Source organism: Taudactylus pleione, unplaced genomic scaffold (assembly GCF_031769625.1).
Source record: "Taudactylus pleione unplaced genomic scaffold, aTauple2 ptg000441l, whole genome shotgun sequence".
NCBI classification, from domain to species: Eukaryota; Metazoa; Chordata; class Amphibia; order Anura; family Myobatrachidae; genus Taudactylus; species Taudactylus pleione.
Genome location: NW_028284843.1, coordinates 595,827 through 614,581, shown reverse-complemented (window position 1 = coordinate 614,581; position 18,755 = coordinate 595,827). Strand labels below are relative to the sequence as shown.

At 43.7% G+C, this 18,755-nt stretch overlaps 1 protein-coding gene across 1 annotated transcript in view; it reads left to right on the top strand.

The window, feature by feature from the left end:
* Positions 1-18,755, top strand: part of LOC148505730 (somatostatin-2-like) — a 98,349-nt gene that overhangs the window by 29,490 nt on the left and 50,104 nt on the right. The window lies entirely within an intron of this gene.

The window sequence follows — 18,755 nt, the reverse complement described above, 5'->3', positions numbered from 1 at the left end:
GCAGGAGCATCCCCGCCCTTAGTTGTACTGCTTTGGGACATCCCCAAGGCCAACCCTGTGGACTCCCTTGGACCCTGAAGTAGAAAACAAGAGATATGGTAAGAATTTACCTTTGTTATCTCTGTTTGTTTGGTGTCCATAGGGTCCACAGGGCGCCCGCCCTGATGCACCTGGCTCCATATGGGCTATGTGGCTGGTCACCAGTTTTCTGTCTCCCTTTCTGTGAGTATGGTTCTGTGTGTTCCAGTCTTCCTTCTCTCTGTTTTTATCTCCTCCGGCCTTGGCTACTTACCAACTCAAGTGCCTGTGGCTGGGGCGGGGTATAGAGGAGGATGGACCCAGTGCATCCTGGGAGCAGCAAAGCTTTAACTGTGTGGTGCCCGTGGATCCAGATCCAGCTATACCCCAAGGTCAACCCTGTGGACCCTATGGACCCCGTAGAAACAGAGATAACAAAGGTAAGTTCTTACCATATCTCTTGTTTTATTTATATATATATATATATATATATATATATATATATAGACACAACAGAAAAACTTTTGCTATCGGCGCTAACAATAATATACTACAAATTTATGTGTGTGCAGCAAATAAAACAAAGGGGATTTTGTCATGATTTGATCAAAGCATTTAAGCCTGCAGCCCAGCATCAAGAGACCCCATTTTTCTGCAGGTCCCTAACACTAGCATATATGCCTAGCACATCATTACATTGCAGTTAAATGTACTCACCTCCTAGATACAGAGGGACACATCTATACAGGGCTGGCTGTTAGCCACACCCAACTAGGCTTTTTATAGCCTTAATTGAAAGCTGCCATGATAGCACAAGGCAAAATTTTGAAACAAAACAGAAAAGAAATATGCAGGCTTAAATGCTTTGATCAAATCATGACAAAATCCCCTTTGTTTTATTTGCTGCACACACATAAATTTGTAGTATATTATTGTTAGCGCCGATAGTAAAAGCTTTTCTGTTTTGTATACATATATGGCATTAATATTGCCATGCAGCTGTATGATATGGGTAAAACCGAGTGTGGGCATATTTATTTTCTATATATATATATATATATATATATATATATATATATATATATATAAATATAATTTTTTTTTCACTATTCATGGTATATTGAAAACTTTTTTTTTTCCTCTTCCCCTTTTTTCCTATTAAGGGATAAAGGATATATGTTTATTATTATTTTTTATTGATTTATACATGTGTTATCTATTGTCCAATTGTCTCATGTTGAGGATGTTTAAAATATTAGAATCTATATAACAGAGTTGTGCTATTAACAGATATGTTTTAATTAATGACATTTACTATATATTAGGGAAGAGCAGGTTCAGATTTCCGAAACCGAACCCCTCCCTAGCCCCCTGATCCGAGCCAGGAACCAAGTCCGGCTCGGGCTTTCCCGCCAGACTAGGTTCCCAGAACGAGGCAAAACGTCATCATCCTGCTGTCGGATTCTCACGGGTTTTGTATTCTGTAAAGGTCCCGTGATCGCCGCCATTTTTCATTCCAGCTGTGGAGTATGCAGAGTTAGGGAGCTGGGAGCTGTTGGCTACTGTTGTCACTCAGTATTGTGTGTTACTGTAAAGAGGGAGGGAGCTGGGAGCTGTTGCTGACGCTGACCATATGGGCTGGCTGGCTACTGTTGTCCTTGTACAAATAGGAGCTGGCTGTTATCCTGTCCATAGGGGCTGGCTGGCTGTAGTGCTGTGTTGTCCAGGGGGTGTTCTGTCCTTCAGGGGTGCACTCCTCACCCACCCCCCAGTGTGAAAAGCTGCCCTTCATCCAAATATTTTTTACAGGGACTGTCCTGTGTGGTGTACGCTGCCCTTCATCCAAATATTTTTTACAGGGACTGTCCTGTGTGATGTAAGCTGCCCTTCATCCAAATAATTTTTTCAGGGACTGTCCTGTGTGATGTAAGCTGCCCTTCATACAAATCATTTTTTCAGGGACTGTCCTGTGTGATGTAAGCTGCCCTTCATACAAATCATTTTTTTTTTTTTTTGAAAACTGTTTATTGAACAGCATAAGAGAAAAGTCACATATTGTATGAACATACATCTCCACCAATCGGGATTTTGCATAAACACTTACAAACAATGTTAGTTTTAAAGACAAATACAATAATTACTGTCCCTCTTTTTTTTTTTTTTTTTACAATAGAATGGAAATAGAGGTGATAAAAGTAACCAGAAAATAAGGTAATAAAATAAAATAAGTAAAAAAATAAATAAAAAGAAATAGAAGAAAAATAAAATAAGATCAATAAAATATAATAAACGACATGTGCATCACATAATAATATTTCGGTTGATACAACAAGGTTCACATTCCTGTGAGAATTAACTTTTCCCAGCAGGGTTATCCGACAAATTCCCACGCCACGCTCGGGCCAGAACTTATAATATCATAAAGTGCATTTACAAGTTTAAGCACCTAAGTTCTCAAACCAGGCACCTAATCATATAAGAGATAGAGAGGAAGAGGTGGTGAAAGTGTAATTAAAAAAGTAACTAAACAATTTGTCTTCGTAAAAACCAATCCGTATGTTCGAACACCTTCCAGATGTTATCTTGCAAATGATCAGGCAACTGTGCAACATATAATTCCCACTTTTTGGAGAAGATGAGAACACCTCTTTCTATATCATACGTAGCCATCCGCCTCTCGTGATATAACACTTCCAGCATAGCAGACCTCCACTCAGTTAAAGTAGGTGCTGAACTAGAAATCCAATGTTTGAGGATCAAATGCTTAGCCACTGTGACCATAACAGTCAACAGGGATTTCCAAGGTTGCAAAGAATGGATAGTCTCCCAAGAGGAGAATTCCGCAAATATGAATGGCCATACAAATCATTTTTATAGGGGCCGTCCTGTGTGGTGTACATTGCCCTTCATCCAAATAATTTTACATGGGCTGTACGCTGCCCTTCAACCAAATATTTTTTATATGGGCTGTACGCTGCCCTTCAACTAAATATTTTTTACAGGGGTTGTCCTGTGTGGTGTAAGCTGCCCTTCATCAAAATAATTTTTACAGGGGTTATTCACTCCATAAAAATAATGCACTCTATTAAAATAATAGAGGACAATGATAAAATGCCATCAACATCGTCTACCAAGGCCGATGCCCAATGTCATAGTAGAGGGTATGTAAAATCCAAAAAGCCAAAGTTCAGTAAAATGACCCATAAAATAAATTGTAATCATCTGAGGAGAATATACCATTTACGACACGGAGTGGCAAGGGACGGCTAAGGTCCTGGCCTATGTTAATGACTAGTGGTTCAGCTTCACTTTACGATGGAAGCCCTCCTCCAACTAGAAAAATAAAAAGATTTAAGCTGGCAAGAGCACAGCAAAGAACTGTGCGTTCTAAGAAGATATCACAAATCCCCAAGGAGAGTCCAAGTGTGGCGGCGGTTGCGATGCCTGACCTTCCCAACACTGGATGGGAAGAGGTGGCTCCATCCACCATTTGCATACCCTCTGCAAGTGCTGTAAGGAGCACCCACAGTCCACTTGCTGATATTCAAATTGAAGATGTCACTGTTGAAGTACAACACGCTGAGGAGGAAGTTTACTAGGAGGATTTTGATGGTGATGTGGTTTGTTTAACTCAGGCACCAAGGGAAAGAGTTGTTGTCCGTGGATGAAAAAGCCCATTGTCATGCCTGGGCAGAAGACCAAACATTCCACCTCTTTGGTCTGGAAATATTTCTATCCAAATCCGGACAACTGTCTTGCCATATGTAGCGTATGTAAAGGTGTAATAAGTAGGGGTAAGGACGTTAACCTACCTAGGAACATACTCACTTATATGTCACCTGCAACGTGTTCATAAAACGTTACTGTCAAGGTCAGAAACTGTGGCTAAGACCATAAGCAGTCCAGGGACACCTAAATCCCTTTGTCCTGTTGTATCCAAGCACCTGCAAACCACACCGTCAACTCCCTCCTCATCAATTTCCTCCTCAATCAGGATCGGAAGTAGTCCTGCAGGCCATGTCACTGGCATGACTGACTCCTCTCCTATCCGGGATTCCTCCGGAGGATCATGCATTGCTATGCCTACTGTTGCTGTTGCTGCTGCTGTTGCTGTTGGGAGTCGTTCATCATCCCAAAGAGGAAGTTGGAACACCACTACTTCTTTTACTAAGCAATTGACCCTCCAACAGTCCTTAGTGAGGAGGATGAAGTATGACAGCAGTCATCCTGTTGCAAAGCGGTTAACTGAGGCCTTGACAGCTATGTTGGTGTTAGACGTTCGTCCGGTTTCTGCCATTAGTGCGGTGGGATTTAGACAACTGATGGTGGTGGTGTGTCCCCAGTACCAAATCCCATCTAGATTCCACTTCACTAGGCAGGCGATACTGAGAATGTACAGAAACATCAGAAAAAGTGTCCTTAGTGTCCTAAAAAATGCAGTTGTACCCAATGTCCACTTAACCACGGACATGTGGACAAGTGGAACAGGGCAGATTAAGGACTATATGACTGTGACAGCCCACTGGGTAGATATATTGCCTTATGCAGCAACAACAGCGTCACCAGTAGCAGCACCAGAAACACCAGCTCATTCCAAAGCAGGCTACGCTGTGTATCACTGGTTTCAGTAAGAGGCACACCGCCGACCATCTCTTAGAGAAACTGAGGGAAATCATCGCCCAATGGCTTACCCCACTTAGACTCTCCTGGGAACAACGCAACCAATATTGTGCGGGAATTACATCTGAGCAAATTCTAGCACGTCCCATGTTTTGCTCACACAATAAATTTGGTGGTGCAGAATTTTTTTAAAAAAGACAGAGAAGTGCAGGAGATGCTTTGGGTGGCCCGATAAATTTCAGGCCACTTTCGCCATTCAGCGACTGTGTGTCGAAGACTGGAGTGCCAGCAAACACTCTTGAACCTGCCCTGCCATCACCTGAAGCAAGAGGTTGTAAAGCGGTGGAACTCAACCCTCTATATGCTTCAGAGGATGGAGGAGCAGCAAAAGGCCATTCAAGCCTGTACATCCTCCTATGACATAGACAAAGGAGGGGGTATGCACCTGACTCAAGCGCAGTGGAGAATTATTTTGTTGTTGTGCAGGGTTCTCCAGCCCTTCGAATTTACCACATGCGAAGTCAGTTCAGACACTGCGAGCTTGAGTCAGGTCATTCCCCTCATCAGGCTTTTGCAGAAGCAGCTGGAGAAAGTTAAGGAGGAGCTAAGACGGAGCAATTCCGCTTGGTAATTGGGACTTGTGGATGAAGCCCTTCATTCGCTTTCCCAGGATTCGAGGGTGGTCAATCTGTTGCAATCAGACCACTACATTATGGTCACCGTGCTCGATCCTAGGTTTATAACCTACGTGGTGTGTCTCTCTTTCCAGCTTACACAAGCCTGCAGAGGTGCAAAGACCTGCTGGTGAAAACACTGTCAGCTGAAGCAGAACGTGACACGGCAACAGCTCCTTCTTCATTATCTGCCAGGAAACAACTTAGCTATCCTAACCAATCCACTGGCGGTGATGCAGGGCAGGCAGGACCAAGTTTGGACATCTGGTCCAGACTGGAGGACCTGCTAACACTTTCTGACATGTCTACTGTCACTGCATATGAAGCTGTCACCATTGACAGAATGGTGGAGGATTACATCGGTGACAGCATCCAAGTAGGCATGTCAGACAGTCCGTACCTGTACTGGCAGGAAAAAGAGGCAATTTGGAGGCCCCTGTACAAACTGGCTCTATTTTACCTAAGTTGCCCCCCCTCCAGTGTGTACTCCGAAAGAGTTTTAGTGCAGACTGGAACCTTGTCATCAAAAAGCGTAGGAGGTTGCTTCAACAAAATGTGAAGAAGATGATGGTCTTCAAAATGAATTATCAATTCTTACAGGAAGTCCAGCCTCCAGGAAGTACAGAAGGACCTGTGGTGGTGTATTCCAGCGGGGATAAATTAATACTCTGTGAGGATGAGGATGTACACAACACTGAAGAGGGTGAGGAATCGGTGGATGAGAAGGATGAGGACGACATCTTGCCTCCATAGAGCCAGTTTGTGCAGGGACAAATTAATTGCCAGCTTGTTTTGTGGGGGCCCAAACGAACCAATCATTTCAGCCACAGTCGTGTGGCAGACTCTGGCGCTGAAATGTTTGGTTTGTTAAAGTGTGCATATCCTGTTTATACAACATATGGGTGTGTCAAACTGCCATCCTGTCTGCCACTGCAGTGCCACTCCTAGATGGGCACGTATTTGTGCTGCCCACTTGTGTCGCTTAGCATAGTGAATGTTATTGAGGTTAATAATAGCGTAGGAACAAAAAAAAAAAAAATTCTGTGATTTTTAGCTGTTTTTATGCTTTTTTCCCAAAAAAATACAGATCCAAAACCAAAACACAAAACACAAAACCCGGAAGGGTGGTTTTGGCAAAACTAATCCAGATCCAAATCCAAAACATGAAAAGTGGCCGGTGCACACCCCTAATATACAGTCAGGTGCATAAATATTGGGACATTGACAGAATTTTCATATTTTGGCCTCTATTCACCACCACAATGGCTTTGAAATGAAACAAACAAGATGTGCTTTACCTGCAGACTTTCAGATTTAATTTGAGGGTAATTACATTCAAATCAGGTGAACGGTGTAGGAATTACAACGGTTTCTATATGTGCCTCCCACTTTTTAAGGGGTCAAAAGTACTGGGACAAACTATACAATCCTCAATCTAACTTTCACTTTTTAATAATTTGTTGCAAATCCTTTGCAGGCAATTACAGCCTGAAGTCTGGAACGCATAGACATCACCAGACGCTGGGTTTCATCCCTGGTAATGCTCTGCCAGGCCTCTACTGCAAATGTATTCAGTTCCTGCTTGATCTTGGGGCATTTTCCCTTCAGTTTTGTCTTCATCAAGTGAAATGCATGCTCAATCGGATTCAGGTCAGGGGATTGACTTGGCCATTGCATAAAATTCCACTTTTTAGTCTTAAAAAACTCTTTGGTTGCTTTTGCAGTATGCTTCGGGTCATTGTCCATCTGCACTATGAAGCGCCGTCCAATGAGTTCTGAAGCATTTGACTCAACACGAGCATATAATATTGCCCGAAACACTTCAGAATTCATTCTGCTGCTTTTGTCAGCAGTCACATCATCAATAAATACAAGGGAACCAGTTACATTGGCAGCCATACATGCCCACACCATGACACTACCACAACCATGCTTCACTGATGAGGTGGTATGTTTTGGATCATGAGCAGTTCCTTTCCTTCTCCATACTCTTCTCTTCCCATCACTCTGGTACAAGTTGATCTTTGTCTCATCTGTCCATAGGATGTTGCTCCGGAACTGTAATGGCTATTTTAGATGTTGTTTGGTAAACTGTAATCTGGTCTTCCTGTTTTTGTGGCTCACCAATGTTTTACATCTTGTGGTGAACCCTCTATATTCACTCTTGTGAAGTCTTTTCTTGATTGTTGACTTTGACACATATACACCTACCTCCTGGAGAGTGTTCTTGATTTGGCCAACTGACTTTTTCTTCACCAGGGAAATAATTGTTCTGTCATCCAGCACAGTTGTTTTCCGTAGTCTTCCGGATCGTGGCTGAGCACTCCGGTGCGTTCTTTCTTTTTAAGAATGTTCCAAACAGTTGATTTGGCCACACCTAATGTTTTTGCTATCTCTCTGATGGGTTTGTTTTGATTTTTCAGCCTAATGATGGCTTGCTTCACTGATAGTGACAGCTCTTTGGATTTCATATTGAGAGTCGATAGCAACTGATTCCAAATGCAAATGTCACACCTAGAATCAACTCCAGACCTTTTACCTGCTTAATTGATAATGAAATAACGAGGGAATAGCCCACACCTGTCCATGAAATAGATTTTGAGTTGATAGTCCCATTACTTTTGGCCCCTTAAAAAGTGGGAGGCACATATAGAAACTGTTGTAATTCCTACACTGTCCACCTGATTTGGATGTAATTACCCTCAAATTAAATCTGAAAGTCTGCAGTTAAAGCACGTCTCATTTCAAAGCCATTGTGGTGGTGAATAGAAGCCACAATATGAAAATTCTGTCAATGTCCCAATATTTATGCACCTGACTGTATATCTGTATTTTTTTGGGCAAATCAGATTGATCTAGCACAGTTCATATAATTTTTATTTTATTTACCCTCTACAGTACCTGGGCCTGGCCCTACCCTGGGTGTGTTGGGTACATAACTCTTGGATATTAGATCACAAATATTGCTATACTGTAGCCTATTTAGGTGGTTGTCACAATAGGTGTTAGGCAGAATGTGAAAGTGACTGTTAGGCCACACAGTGGTATTAGTGGTAAGCAGAATAGCAGTATTGCAGGGCATAACAGTGGAATTTTGGGGTCTCATCCACAGTACTGTGACACTCTACACAGTAAAGATGGTGCCAGCTGTTCATGAGCAGTAGCTCAGTGGTGACATCATCAGGTTGGAGGTTGCACTTCTTCCTGACTCTGGGTCCTAGTACCCAGAATGTATAGTAGATAGATCAGACAATTCTGGAGCACACTGCTCTGTAACAGCTATGGCACTCTATGGCACTCTATGGCACTCTATGGCAGCAGTGGTGACACATTTTATAATCTGCAGGCTCTGTATGGCTCTGTAGTAACTGGTGTCTTAGAGGGCACGTCCTTTAACATGGAACACCTCGAAGGAAAGAAGCCCCAACAGGGTGCGCAATTGCAGTAGCGCATTTTGGGGGTCAGCCCTCCTGCTGACATTACACTTTACTCAATAATCATTTGGCAAAGTCCATACTGTGACTAGAAACATTTTGGTTATGCATTAAAAACAATGAAACATATCAAGTGTATTACAGTCCACATACTTTTAGGAACACGCTCAGAACTTCTTGCAGAAGACCTATTTGCTCTTCATTGTCTTGCGGTGACTCTGCCTTTTTACAAGAGTCCATTTTTTATTGTCATGCAATGATGCTAATTCTTGGGCTATTGGTGCCTTCCATTTTCCCCAGTTGCTGTTTGATTTTGCCTCTTGGATATTAGGGAGTTCACAGAAAAAGATATTTGCAAACTCCTCATGATATCTCTTGTGGTCTTTCATTTGTTTGTTCTTACAGAACTCCTGTTCTGCAATTGGGTATCCACACTGGCAGTCCCAAACCCAGACACGTTTTCCAACTATAGGCATATCCAATTAAACAAATTTGTGCTGTGATTCTTGCTCCAGACTCACGTTAGGTTTCACAGAACACCACATCCCTGAACTATATAAGTTTTTTATTTGTAATGTTCCATAGTCTATATCCCTTACTTGGCAGTATCCAAGCAAGATACACTCCATTGACTTGATCCAGCTTGTGTCTCTTTGCTTTTGGAATCTGCAGATAAGCTTTGCATCCAAACATGCTGAGATGATTGACATTTGGCTTGCTTCCAGACCACACCCCTAGCTGTGTGCTGCCTTTTACAGCATCTGTAGATGCACGACTCTTCAAGTGAATTGACACTGCTACTGCCGAAAAACAATTTTCCAGGCCCATGTTACCAGGGGCGTAGGGAGGGCGGTTCCAGTGGAGCGCAAGCTCCAGGTGCCGAAGGTGTCTGGAGGCGCCGCCCGCTGTGTACTCGGGCAACTTTCTAAGATGACAGCCTGCTGGGCAGAGGCAGGCTTGGCCGGGGGGGCAGAGTGTCATGTGCCCCCCTGGGCCACAGCGCCATGTGGGCCGCGGGCAGTCTGTGTCTCTGTGACACAGCTGCACCGCGCGTGTAGCGCTGACCGGATGGAGTTCGGTCAGCACCACACAGTAACAAACACACAGCCGCCGGCACCGGGAGCTGTGTGTTTGTTTTAATTAGCAGCCAATGAGAGTTTGTCAGACTTTCATTGGCTGCTGTGCCAACTGCTGGAGCCGGGATCCATCTTCTGGCTCCAGCAGTGGGTAATGGGAGAGACATCATGACGTCATGATGTCTCTCCCATAATGCAGAGCAGGCCTGCCCAGGAGGATGGACGGAGGAGCGGATTGTGGTGGCGGGAGCGGGGATTCAGGTAAGTGTTTATTTTCTTTTTATTATTACATGTGTCTATACGGGGGGGCACTACAAGGGAGGGATACTACTAGGGGTACTACAGTACAAGGGGGGACCTACTGGGGGCACTACAAGGGGGGGACAACTACTAGGGGCACTGCATCAGGGGGTGACCTCCACTGGAGGCACTCCAAGAGGGGACTACTACTAGGGACACTATAAGGGGGGGACTACTACTGGGGGGACTACAAGGGGGGGACCACTACTGGGGCACTACAAGGGGGGGACTACTACAAGGGGGGACTACTACTAGGAGCACTGCATCAGGGGGACCTTCACTGGGGTCACTACAAGGGGGGGCCTACTACTAGGGACACTACAAGGGGGGGACCACTACTGGGAGCACTACAAGGGGGGACTACTACTAGGGGAACTACAAGGGGGGCCACTACTGGGGGCACTACAAGGGGGGAGGACTGCTATTAGGGGCACTACAAGGAGGGGACCACTGCTGGGGCCACTACAAGGGGGGATTACTACTAGGGGCACTGCATTAGGGGGACCTCCACTGAGGGCACTACTACTGGGGACACTACAAGGGGGACCACTACTGGGGGCACTACAAGGGGGGGCTACTACTAGGGGCACTACAAGGGGGGACTACTACTAGGGGCACTACAAAAGGAGGGGACTACTACTAGGGGCACTGCAAAGGGGGGACTACCACTGGGGGCACTGCATCAGGGGACCATCACTGGGGGCACTGCATCAGGGGACTACTACTGGGGGCTCTATATAAAGTGCAATACTGGGGGTACTGCATAGGGGGAGACTATAACTGGGGCCACTATTTAAAGGGCACTGCATAAGGGAGTACCACTATTGGTGGCACTGAATGGGGGGGGACTACTACTGGGGGCACTATATAAGGGGCACAGCATAGGGAGTACCACTACTGGGGGCATTGCATAAGAGCTCAACTACAGGGGGCACTGCATATGGGCACCACTACAGGGGGCACTTCATATGGGCACCACAACAGAGGGCATTGCATATGGGCACCACTACAGGGGTATGAATACCCTTATATTGCTAGAGAGAAATAATTGCTGTCCAGACAATAATTGTGTTTCCAATGCTCAAAAGTTCTTATTGTAATAAAAGAAAGTTACACGCTTTCATCTAGCACAATTAGCGCAAAGACAATGAAATACAGAATACGATACAGCCCAATACATACGCGTGCGCACTGGTCCCAGCTTACAGTCATCAGTCCAGAAGCCTGTGGTCATCCAAGAAAGAATGGCTGTATACTAGAACCAGCATGCAAGCTATATACCCTCCCAGAACAAAGAAACTAGTTAACAGGTTTCCATTGGATCTTGATCGTGGACATTCTGGTATGATGCAGGTCATTGGACAGTTTATATAGCATCACTAGGGGTATGTCCCAGTTCCTCAGATGTTGCTTTGTGTGGTTTTCCTGCCAAAGAACTGGTTTAAACTAATAAAAAAACATTTCATACATTTTCACATTCTAACTACTATTTTCATATTGTTCATATCTTGTGAACACATGATGCAATTTCCTTGCGGGTCGAACCGGAAATCTGCAAACAAACAGTGCTTTAGAATGGTACCAAACATGATATGTTTACTAGCTTATGTACCTTAAATATCGTATACATTACATTTCACAACATAAGTACTCGCTAATATAACCTCTAATATTAAGCCTTTAATGTGAAGGAACCTTTTTATAAGTTTCAGTATATGTAAGTGAAAATATTGCGTATAATCGCTAATATGCGTGGTGCGTTTATGTGTAGAGTGCTTTGATAAACAGCGCAACTGTGTGCTGTGCGTCTTGTAAATTATATGTATGATTTAATGTGCGTATGGGGTATGGTAGGACTTTTAATAATATGCGGTAGCAATGCAGACACACAATGCTAATAATAGCAAATTAGCATCGCACACAATGGTTTCATGCTGACGACGCAAGATGGCATCGTCAGGTGCAACATAAGATGGCGTCACCCGATATTAACTTGAGATCTGGTCTCAGCCAATCATCCGGCTTTGACAGTCCACCCTTTGATAGCAAACAACATGCTATCGCACTCTGGTCTTAAAGTTTATTCAGGCTTACACTATGAAATATTATTTTATGTTATTATTGATGGTTTAATGACCACATTGTGCCATCCCATAATATGTGTCCCTGGGAGGGACATAAAACTACCCTTATACGCACACTGCAGATCTTGGAAGTTCATGGGAAAGATGTGGGGATGCACCTAACCTATAAAGGAAGTCTTGAAGAGGATAGGGACATACATTATTTAGGATGTTTAAAATAACATTTAATAACACATTTCATGCATGGCTAAATCTATACATCATCTAATGGCACATTCTAGTTCAGGATTGTAATACAATTCTTCATTTACCTTGGAATTCATACTATCATTGCTTACCACCATCATGATTTAATTGTCCCGGTTTGCCTTAGCATTACATTTTCCACACTTCAACACAGCAGGAACACATCTGACACATAAGCCAATTACTAAGATGACAACCACTATGAGGATCAGGAGCTTACCTACACTAGCAACCATTTCCTGGACCCACTCTCCTAGACCACAGAACCATTTTACAGGGTTCAACCAAGAGAACCACTCCTCTACCTTTTCCTCTACTTCAGCCACTGAAGCATTATGGTTCTTCCAAAATTCCCATTTTAGCTGCAGAATTTCGTCCATTTTCCGGTCTATCACCTCCTTGGGGTCACTAGTGTTATTTGTGATGTACTTGCAACACTTTACACCAAATTGGGTGGCTAAAGTCACACAGTACCCTCCAGTGACAGCTGTTAAATAATTTAACACTAGCCTATGTTGCACAAGTTCTTTCTTGTAGGCCTGTAACTCCTTAACTGTGTACCTAAATGTGTCATCATACATCTTGGTGATATTATCTATCAATTTAGCAAGGTCTTGGATGTATCTAAAATTTAAAGTACCCCGAGCGATCCTGGTGGGATCCAATGTGACTAAAACTTGAAAGCCAGTTGTTTCACTAATCAATTGTGTGGCTTTATGTACATCACCAGGTATCATATTTATTTTGTCTCTATGTTCATACTGTGTGTGAAGATACGGTGATGGTGTGTTTTTATGAATACCAAGCATTTCACCATGTGTAAGAGTCATAACCTCTGGGAGTACCCTTCCCAGATAACATAAACCTTCTGAACTCGGAGAGAGCCACTTATATGCTTTCCTTCCACATATAAAATACACATCATCGGGGAGAACGTAAGGAATAGAATGCATCATAATCATTAAACACATTTCCCTAGCAAATGATCCTATCTCAGGTTCTCCCATCTGACCAACACACGTTTCTGGTTGTATAACCCTGGCACAGTACCCTTCTGGTACCCTACCAACCATTTCTTTGGTGTCACTACGTGTATACCGATACAGCAAGTGTCTCCCACTTAATCTAATTGTGCGTAAAAGTTCAAAATTTATAGGTTCATTATCAGCTCTTAGTGATAAGGTCATCGTCTGGTTATTCCCAGTCACCTCCCAACTTCCTGGTTTGTTGAAGTTGGTGATGTTCAAACACAAAAGTGATCTATCTACTTGGTACTGGTGGAGTTTAAAATGAGGTGATTTGTACATAAGAAATTTTCCATCCAGCGTCTTCCCTTATTGCAATTCTAAAACCTCAGAGACATTTAATGGAAATGGCACTAACCCTACATTATGTTGTCCCTGAGGCACGTGAGAGCACACCCAACAGTCAGTGATAATGATGATAATCCTCTAAAGGATACCCACCCCAATACTGGTTATACCTAGGTTGGCACCATTGGGTGCATCTCTCATCAACTAGGGACCCACAAAACTCACAAATACAATATTCCTCAGACGATAAACCTTCACACTGTCTCCGAGTTTCCAGGCTAACAGATCTCTTAGCAATTACTGTACTGAGTTTGGTCAGATACCGCCCTTGTGACTGTATTGCTCCTTCTCCCGACTCCACTCCATCGATATCATCGTCGACCTCTCCCTCTATCATCTGCCCACCATTACAGAAACAGGACATCCTGAACCAAACAAGGATGATGAGAATTCTGGACGAAAATAGGAACGCAAACCCAGCCCGCCATTCCATTGCTGGAATAGTGAGCTGCAAATTTCCCTAGCTCAGGTATCTCACTGCACCCTTTAACTCTCCCGGACCAAGCTCGCAATCGACAGGTCCATGTTATCTGCCTCGACTTCGCCTTGTATCTCTACCGGATAGTTGACCTTCTGCAGTGAGTGGAATGGACCCAGGTACAGTATCTCTCTGCCACTTTCAAGGATGTCGTACTTGTCAGCAACACTTGATATGGACCTTCCCACCGATCTGTCAGACAACCTGAATGTAAGAAATTTATGATCATAACAAATTCTCCAGGTTCAACATCATGACATTGTTTCTGGCATATCAGGTGACAACAATTTCAGTTTCTTCTGCTGCTGCTTCAACTGTTTACTGTAAGGTATCTTATAACAATGAGTAACCTTGTTGTTACTCTTCAAATATTCCTGTGGACTTATAATCAAATGAGGTTGTCTACCAAACAGTATCTCAAAGGGGGACAAATTAAAGGGGGTCTAGGAGTAGTCCTGATGCTATGACGGACTAGCGGTAAAGCTTCTAGCCAACCTAATCCAGTTTCTGCCATGATCTTACTCAGTTTATTTTTAATAGTACCGTTCATCCTCTCCACCTTGGCGCTGGCTTGAGGTAGGTAAGGGGTGTGAAGTCTACTATTAATACCCATCAACTTACACATGTTCTGGAAGAAATCTCCGGTGAAATGAGTACCCCTATCACTTTCTATGATTCTAGGGATACCATACCTGCATAAAAATTCCTGAACAATTATTTTAGCAGTAAACGCAGCAGTATTAGTGGCAGCCCGATATGCCTCAACCCAAGTAGAAAACACATCTGTACAAACTAATACATACTTGAGATTCCTGGAGGGTGGTAATGTATTACCTGAAAAGGTCCGTCTGTCGGAGGGATGTGAGATGGCTTAGTTGGTATTGGTTTTCCAATGTTCTTCCTCAAGCATGTCAAGTAGGACATTGCCCTCTTTTTGGCTTGGGAAGAGAAACCTGGTGCACACCAATACACCCTCACCAACTTGCACATACCTTGTTTACCCAGGTGAGTCAGACCATGCGCTGCCTCAGCCAAGCTTGGGTAGTACGCTTTGGGAGCCACCGGCTTACCTTGTCCATCTCTCCAGAGTCCAGAAGACTCTTGCCCACATCCCTTGGATCTCCAGACTGCCTTTTCCTGAATGGAACACAAATTTTGCAACTCAATTAATTTCTGCATATCAATAGTTTGAAACATCATCATTTGATTAATTGGCATGTTCACTCTTAAACCCTGATAGCCATTTGGCAGCTTTGTCTGTTCTATTATTGCCCAGTGACACCGGATAATCCTCACATGTATGGGCTTTACCCTTAATGATGGCTACTGCCTTTGGTTTTTGAATTGCTGTCAACAGTGCTTTATTGTGGTTTGAGTGTGCTACTGGTGTGCCTGCTGCTGTCATAAAATTTCTCAGAGGCCAAAGAGCTCCAAAATCATGCACTACCCCGAAGGCATACCTGGAGTCAGTGTAGATATTAGCTGACTTATCTTCTGCCAGTTCACACGCTCTCTTTAGTGCCACCAGTTCAGCCACTTGAGCTGAGTGAGGTGGACCAAGGGGTTCAGCTTCTATAATGTCCTTGTCATTACAACAGCATAACCTGTACATAACTCTCCAGTGTCAGTTTGTTTATGACAACTCCCATCCGTGTAAAATGTCACATCTACATTTTCTAAAGCTGTGTCACGTATGTCAGGTCTTGCAGTTAATGTCTGATTCAAATATCCCATACAATCATGTGCATCAATATACCTGCAGAACTCACCTTCCACCAGCGACTCACCTCTCTCCACCCTTTGTGCATCCTGAGGCACATATGGTAAATACGTTGCTGGGTTTAGCGTACTGCACTGTTTAATGGTGATATTTGCAGGGGCTATTAGAGCTAGTTCCCATTTCGTGAACCTAGCTGAGGAAACATGTCTGGTTTGGGCAGAATTCAGCAAAGCAGATACAGCATGGGGTGTATAAACAATCATATCATGGCCTAATACTACATCCTCACTCTTACTGACCAAAAGAGCAGTTGCTGCTACACTTCTTAAACATGTTGGGAGTGATCTTGCCACAGTGTCCAATTGTGCACTGTAGTATGCTACGGGTCAACTAGCATCATCATATTTTTGTGTGAGGACACCTGCTGCGCAACCATTAGCCTCCGTACAATATAAATAAAAAGGTTTTTTGTAATCTGGTATTCCCAATGCTGGTGCTCTTGTCAGACTGTCCTTAAGGTTAAGGAAAGCCTGCTCTATTTCCTCAGTGTGTGTGACACGGTCGGGTTTTGAGGAAGAAACTAAGTCCTGCAATGGTAAAGCCAAAATAGAAAAACCAGGGATCCATGATCTGCATGATCCACACATGTCGAAGAAGGTATGGATTTGCTGTTGGTTTTGCGGCAGTGTCATGGACTGTATGGCCTGTATTCTGTCAGTAGTCAGATGTCGTAGTCCCTGGGTTAGGCAGTGTCCCAAGTATTTAACCTTAGTCTGGTACACTGTAATTTGTCCTTAGCAACCTTGTGTCCTGTCTGTGAGAGATGAAGCAACAGTAGTTTAGTATAATTTAAACATGACATAAATGAATCAGAACACAACAACAAATCATCTACATATTGTATTAGAACAGATCCATTGGCAGGTTGAAAAGATTGTAAACAGTCATAGGAGAAGATACTGGGGCTGTCTATGAAGCCCTGGGGAAACCGTCCCCATGTGTATTGTCCCCCTTGTATGTGAAGGCGAATAAGTACTGACAGTCAGGTTCAAGAGGGACAGAGAAGAAGGCAGAACAGAGGTCAATGACATTAAAATAGGTTGCATTTGGTGGGATCTGCATGAGAATGACAGCTGGGTTTGGCACTACAGGGAATTGGCTTTCAACTACCTTATTAACCCCTCTAAGGTCCTGTACTAGCCTATAACCCCTCCCACCACTCTTCTTCACAGGAAAGATGGGACTGGTGGCTACACTAGCTGTATGGACTAAAATTCCATGCTGGAGCAATCTCTCAATTATGGGATACACCCCTAACTCCACCTTTGGTTTTAAAGGGTACTGAGGGATTTTTGGAGCCTGTCTTCCCATCTTTAAATTGATCATTACAGGAGCTATATTTGCCATTAAACCAGTGTCCTGTCCATCTTTGGTCCAAAGGGAACCCGGTAATTGAGATAATATTTCCTTTACCTGTGATGGACTTTGCGCTAGGATGGTAGAGTGAAGCATTAACATTTGTGGAGTGTCCAATATATCCCCTTACCTCGTGCGCAACTCTCTCTGGGATATCTAAAAATATACCATCAGGGGTACAATATATAACACATCCCATCTTACATAATAAATCCCTTCCCAGTAGGTTAGTAGGAGCTGCCACTGCCAGGAGAAAGGAATGCCTGGTATGCAATTGCCCGATAGTAACCTCTGCAGATTCGGTTAAAGGATAATGCTGCACTTTACCCATTATACCCATTGCTGGTACTGTCTTGCAGGTCACCTGTAAATTGGATGGAGATTTTAACACTGATCTGGTCGCCCCTGTGTCTACAAGAATAGTATGTTTAGTACCAGCTACATCAACCGTCATTACAGGTTCTTCCCTAGTACTCCCAGTTAACCTGACTGGCTGTAGAGTACAGGTGTGACCAGACCCCTAGAGCAGACTGTCCTGCTCCAATAAAGCATTTACTGCTACTATGTGAGCAGGTGATTGCTGAAAGTTCCCTGCATTCTGGGGGTGTTTTGGAGATCCCTGGTTAAGTTGGTCCCTGTTTCCTTGCTTTACAGTCCCTAATTAGGTGTCCCTTCTGGTTGTAGTTATAACACCTTCGTGGTGAGTATGGTTTGAAAGGTTGTTGTTGTGTGGGTTCGGGAGTGTGGAAAGATAATGGCTGGGGATGTGGATATGGGGGTTGTGGCTGTGTGTGGAATGTGTTCTGAGGCAAGGTATGTTGATATGTGTTTTGTTGCCGAGTGTGATATGTGTGGTATGGCTGTGTAATTTGTGACTGCGCAGGATGATGTGTATGAGAACTTGTAGCTGCATAGGTGAGTAGGTGTCTGGTGGCTGTAGATGCATTGTTTCAAGAACTTGAATGCTAACAGCCATTAGCTTCTCACTCTGTGTTTCACGCTTCCTGAGGATGTTTTTGTCATGTTCAATAGCAGTTTCCCTGAGGGTGTCTACTGTAATTCCCCTCCACCCAGGATGTGAGGTCTGAACCTGGTCATTAGATTGTCTTTAAGACCATCCATAAGTACCGTGATGACCATTTCCCTGTGATGTGTACTATCTTTTATGTCCTCTATCTCAGTGTACTGGGTAATAGCCTGCAGCGCTCTGGTGAAATAATCTTCTGCAGACTCACTCTCCTTCTGTTTAATTGTAAAAATTTTACTCCAGTTAACTACCACTGGGAAATATACGGCCAATTGGGTGATTATGCGGG